This window comes from Cyprinodon variegatus, unplaced genomic scaffold (genome assembly GCF_000732505.1).
Source record: "Cyprinodon variegatus isolate N-32 unplaced genomic scaffold, C_variegatus-1.0 Scaffold27, whole genome shotgun sequence".
NCBI lineage: Eukaryota > Metazoa > Chordata > Actinopteri > Cyprinodontiformes > Cyprinodontidae > Cyprinodon > Cyprinodon variegatus.
This window is the reverse complement of record NW_015150480.1, coordinates 1,752,758-1,758,584: the sequence shown is the minus strand read 5'-3', so window position 1 is coordinate 1,758,584 and position 5,827 is coordinate 1,752,758.

The following is a 5,827-nucleotide window of genomic DNA, read 5'->3' as shown; positions in this document are numbered from 1 at the left end:
AGGTCATGGGAATCTGCTTTCTTTATTTAGTGTTTTTGGGCTGGATGAAGGAAAGGTCCCATCAATGCAGGTGTTTGACTTCATGACCGGGGTCCTCTGCTTTCAGTTTCTTCGTACACTCAAGTGAGAAAACAGGACATTTATGTTTCATGTATTCCAACAATGCTCTGAAGAGTGTGTCATTTTGAGGACTACATTCAGTGGGGGAGGCAAATCATTTTTTTATTGAAAGCAGACCTGACTGAAACAGAGATTCACCACAGCGTGGTCAGACTTCAAACCAAGTGATTACTTGCCCTTTTTCATGTTCAGACTGCTGCAAATCTCAAGTCCCTCTGAGCAGAGCAGAATAAAAAAGAAACAGATGCTTGTTGATTTGGTTTTCATTTTTTTTTACTAGGCACTTTTTTAACTGTGCACTGAAGCTGAATGATCACTTGTAGAGAATTTACAATTTCAGTAACTTTAACAATCAATTATCTTTTTTTTCAGTCTGAACCCTTTAATCTTTCTGTTCCGAACTTCCTCTAGTAATTTCACTTACGAGTGACTGATGCAGAGCACCTTTAGAAGTAAAGCCTTTAGATCAAACCAAGGAGATAGGTTAGATTTCATCTATAGAGTTAATCCATCAACAATGCTCGACCACTGAATAAAGCTAGAGTAAATGAGTGTGTTTGCATTGTCACGGAGTAAATATTAGTTTGTCCAGATAATGCAATGGGCTGCCGAGGGTTGCTGCATTGCTTAAGTTACACCAGCCTTCTGTTCTCTTTCTTGCTGAAGAATGGCTTCCAACTCTTTCTTCTTCTCTAAAGCAAAACACAGGTAGCCTTCTCAAGTGGCTGAAAGTTTTAGATGATAATCCGGTCTGTCACTCAGAACGTCAATAAGATTAATGGAAGGGAAATTCCTATCTGGCAAACATCCCACAATTAAAACAGACTATTTTGAATAGCAGTTCTCAAACTTATTTCTGTGTGTAGACACCAGCAATGAAATATGGTGTGCAATAGCATAACAGAGCAATACCTACAATTATGTTCTAATTTTAGGAATAAAAGTAAAAAAAAAAATTAAATAAATAAAAGCAATGTAAAATGTATGATATTGTTAGTAATTATTTTGTAAAAGCGACTTGAATATCAAATGTGGTAAGAGGGGAGAGAGAGCCCTCTGCTGCTGGGTTTAGCTGAAAAACTGGGCTGAATACCCACATTTTCAATTTAAGCTTTTCCAAAAGCAGATAATTTACTGTATTAAAAAAAAAAAAAAAAACTTTCATTCAATGTAGCTTTCAGGCAGAGCTTGTAAACGGAGATAATCTCAATCAAAGTTTAAAAAAAAAAATTTAAAAGATCACATTTTACTAATCAAACAATCGTGTTGGTGATTAATCCACTTCCTTAAATCACTAAATCAAACAATGTGCAATCAAAATACTACACATAAGCATATCTGATGGGTGAATATAATTTCTCTTGTTTAATAGTAACATAAATTAACTTATAAAAGCATTTATATCCTGTGAAGTTTTACCCATTTCATCACGGCCTGCTTCCCTGTCTTGATGAAGAAAATCCTCCCTACAGCATTTTAGACTTCGATCGTATCTCATCCATGTTCCTGCAGTAGTTGCCCTTTCAATAGGTTCTCACAACTAAAGGGTTAATCTCTGCAGCTTCTATGGTCAAATTCCATTTTATTCAGGGCTATCAGACAAAAAAGATTGAAAGTTTCAGACTTTTACAGGTTTTTTTTGCTGTTGTTAAAAGACCCTTTTGAAGTTGGTGGTTTTAATATAATAAAATGTGACACTAACAGGGAGTACATACTGTATACTTAATCTAAGGCAGATATATTATGTTAATTTTGGGAGTTTTGTTTTAAGAAAGGAAACTTTCCATCTAATTTTCCTATAGCTTATCATAGCTTTAGGCAACTAAAAGTCAATGTTGAATAGAGCATGTCTAATCCCGTAAAGCTCGGCTTTGATCTGGAAGATATTTTTTATATTTTTGGACATGGGGCAGTTTTACATGCTTGAGTGCAACTCATTAGTGCCTTTATTTTCCAGTGTAACACTTTGGGAGATAATGATACCTGTGGAATTGTTTGAAATGAAGGAGCATGGAGTTCAGCAGAGCCTATCTTAGATGTTACCTGATGATCTCAGTTCGTTGACTGAACCCAATAAACCTGACTCTCACCTCAGAACCATCGATAACCATCTCTAATGAATAGCTGGGCTAGCTGATAAAGATCATTTAGCAGGGGTTCGGGTCTCAATAGGAATCAAGAAATTCCATCTTAAACATTTGGATGTCCTCCATAATGCCACACACTCTGAGATTGTTCTTGCAATGGACCAACACCAAAATAAAACTTGGCACTAGTGACGCATTCTTGCCCAAATCAACAGCCCAAGTCTCAACGGCCCAACCTCCCACTGGCAAAGCCAGCTCCAGGAAATATTCGCCGATGTGAACGCTGACTCTTTGTTGGTACACTCTGATCTCTGGAGCAGATACAGCTCAGCTAACCACTTCATAAAAGGTGGGATGACAAGCCTGGTAAATGAAGGCACAGTGCCCTGTGAGTCAGCTAAAAGGTCCAAATTGAGCCATTTCCACAATCCCAGGGGAGAGTCCTTATCGCATGCAATATTCCAGAGTAGACTGTGTATAATTTACAAAATACTATGCTGATAATACTGCAAATTAAGTTTAATAGCTGTTGGGGCCAATTTCTGCTTAAATGTATATTTGTAAGCTTAAAAACTAGTAGCAAAGATTTTTGTCAAAAACTGAATCATGCAGAGGAACTGACATTCTGAGGAAATAAATCATAGTATATCATCCGTCAGACTGAGTCATACTTGACTGATATTTGTGGGGTTACTCATCTTGTTCTGACAAAGCAATTAGACATGAACAGCACAAGTAAAATGTATTTTATCTTGTCCCTGCAGGATAGATGAGGTCTGTAATTAGCCCAGGATCAGACTGACAGACTATCAACCCTAATATGGCATGTTGTAACACCTATGCACTGTTTGCTTATTTCTAACCCGTCCTACACCTGGAAAACGATGTAGTAAATTTTCAGCCATTGCTCTAATCGTGACTGGTTCTGTCAGCACAACAATCAATCTTGTCAGCAAATCTGCTTTAAGCCTATATAATTTTTACAGAATCTGCCTTCATGCCTGATGTTAAAACAAGTTAAATTAAGAGATTAAATTGCAAGGGTATTTGTGTTTACTTTTTAAACATTGTGTTATGATGAGAGACACTGAAGTTTAAGACAGCTTTTTTTAACACAGGTTATTCAGACTGTTTTGCTCCTGGTGCTTTGAGAATCCCCCAAACGTTAATATGCTTTGGTTATTATGTCTGTCTCACTTTTATTCTTATAATCTCTTATGTTTTTTCATGGACTACTGTATGTGCGTGCCTCCCTTACATTTAAGCATACGGTACATAGAAATAAACCTATGTGCAAACATCAGCTGAGATAAACACCTTCATTTCTCAAAGACCGAGAGAATGTTGTAAAGAAATGATGTTGGGTAACTGGCTTATTCAGTCCTAATTTGTGCAGTTATAGTAAAGGTGTGGATAAATCCAATCGGAGGTTTTCTAAAGTACTTCTGATGGTGTTTTCTTTACTCTTAATTTAAAAAAAAATGTTTGTTTTTTTTTACTGTTGATTTAAAAAATAGTATTTTTTTTTTTACACATATAAATTAAGCCTTTTGTTTAACAGCTGAGAAAGTGGTTCCATTGGAAAATTATTCTTCTTTCTCTTACTTTTTGCAGTGGTGCCAAAAGACTGTTTTTAGACCTGATCATTGTTTCGGGAGGCCCTTGCTTATGGAACTCTCCGTACTTAAGGATAGTTCGATGAACAAGATAAGTTCATCTAAAATCCTAAATATTTGATTACACCTTATTCAAATATCTATTAAAAGGTGAAAGAGAACTTTCCATTTTTTGCCATCTTTAGGTAGCATTAGCATGAGATTTTTGCATTCAGGTAATGCTAAAGCATCTCGGCCAAAGCAAATATGCTCTACAACTATTGTCGAGTTTGTTATCACTGTTTTTTGACTATTTAGGAGTAGTCTTTAGATAACTGTCCTTTTATCACTGTGTATCTCTGATCTTCTTTTTTTTTTTTTTTAGAACTTTTAACTTGCTTGATGGAGTCAGAAATGTGTTGCCAAAAAATGTAGTTATCAGTAGAAAGAAACTATCTTTGAATGATTTTGTTTCACTGTAGATTTTTTTCCATAATGAATGGAATTGTAGATTAAAAATATCTTTCCTCGTGCTTAATTACTCATCATTTGTATTTAGATCTTCAACATGTCTGACAGAGAAAAGCCAAAACAGTGGAAATCTACAAGGGGGCCAAAACATTTACTGTGGCAATGTACTGATTACACTTATTTATATCTTATCTGAATTGTCTGCTTTTGTTTTTTTGCTAATAGTTATTAAAATTAAAATACAATTTTCAGGTTCAGACAGTTAATGCTCTAAATGTGCATTTTTTCCCCCAAGTTTTTTTCCCCTTCTGAACTTTGTTCATTGTTTAACAATTCAAAAAAAAATCTATACAAATGCAACTAAAAAACATTCTAATCTGTAAGCTCTGACGTTTGGTTTGGTTTGCAAGTACAATTAAAGCCTATTTATATTTTCATTTGAGCCCAGGATTAAAGCAAAATTATGACAGTTAAAAATTACAGTGCACCTAAGATTTGATTTAGTATGATTAAAAGTGCAATTACCAGTTTAGATTTTAGTGAACAATCATAAAAAATAATCGTTATTCCTGTAAAGTTTAATCAACTGAAAAAGCCAATGGGTTAGGGTTTTTAGTTAAACTTTTTTATATTCTCTATTTCTCATTTTACTGAAAACTGAGAACATGGGTTTACTCTAAACTGGCTTATAAGTAAATGAAGAATAAGAAGTTGAGCTATAAATATTAGCCTACGTGTCACTCGCAGTAAGTAAAAGACATTTAATTGCCACAGAGGTTCTTACAGTAAATGGGAATTAGTTAAATTACTAGATTATTGTTTGAGTGACCATTCTTTGAATAAAGAAGATGTCTCTAACATGAGAAACTTCAGAATCCCTTGGTATCCATTGTTATTTAATAGGTCTAAAACAGCGACACATGATATGATCACAGACAAATTATTCATTCAGAAGGGAACTCTTTGAGCCTCCATGAGACCGGAGATAGACCTGAGCAAACACATTCCCATCCGCTAGTGAAAATGGATCCGCTGTTGACCTGTCCAGCTCCACTAAAAGCCATTCCCAGGTGCTCAGGTGAGTTACTCTCCTCCAGACTGAAATCTCTTAGCTAAATATTGTGAGAGTCCCTCTTTTGAGGGAAAATCTGACTGTTTACCTTTAGATCTAAGGGATTAAGAGATCAACACAACTTTGCACTCGGGGAAAATAAAACTGCTCGCAAAGACAAAGAAATTCTTAGCATTTTCTATTATAAGAAAAGAAATACAAATTTAGTAACATCAATATCTATTAGAAATTCAAATATAGATAGTACCAAGTTTTAAACATTAGAAATAATATCTGATTTAATAAATTGCACTCTTGAATTCCTTATAAGAATACATTAAATAATGCAGTAACTGATATTCTATTGCAATCATTAATCTAAACCTAAGTAAATCTATTTAACCTAAAAATCTACCGGTATTCGTCCTTGTGCTGATTTTAAATAGTTTTCTTTAATGTGATCCAAATATCAAAGTAATAGTTAATAATGATATTACGGTTTT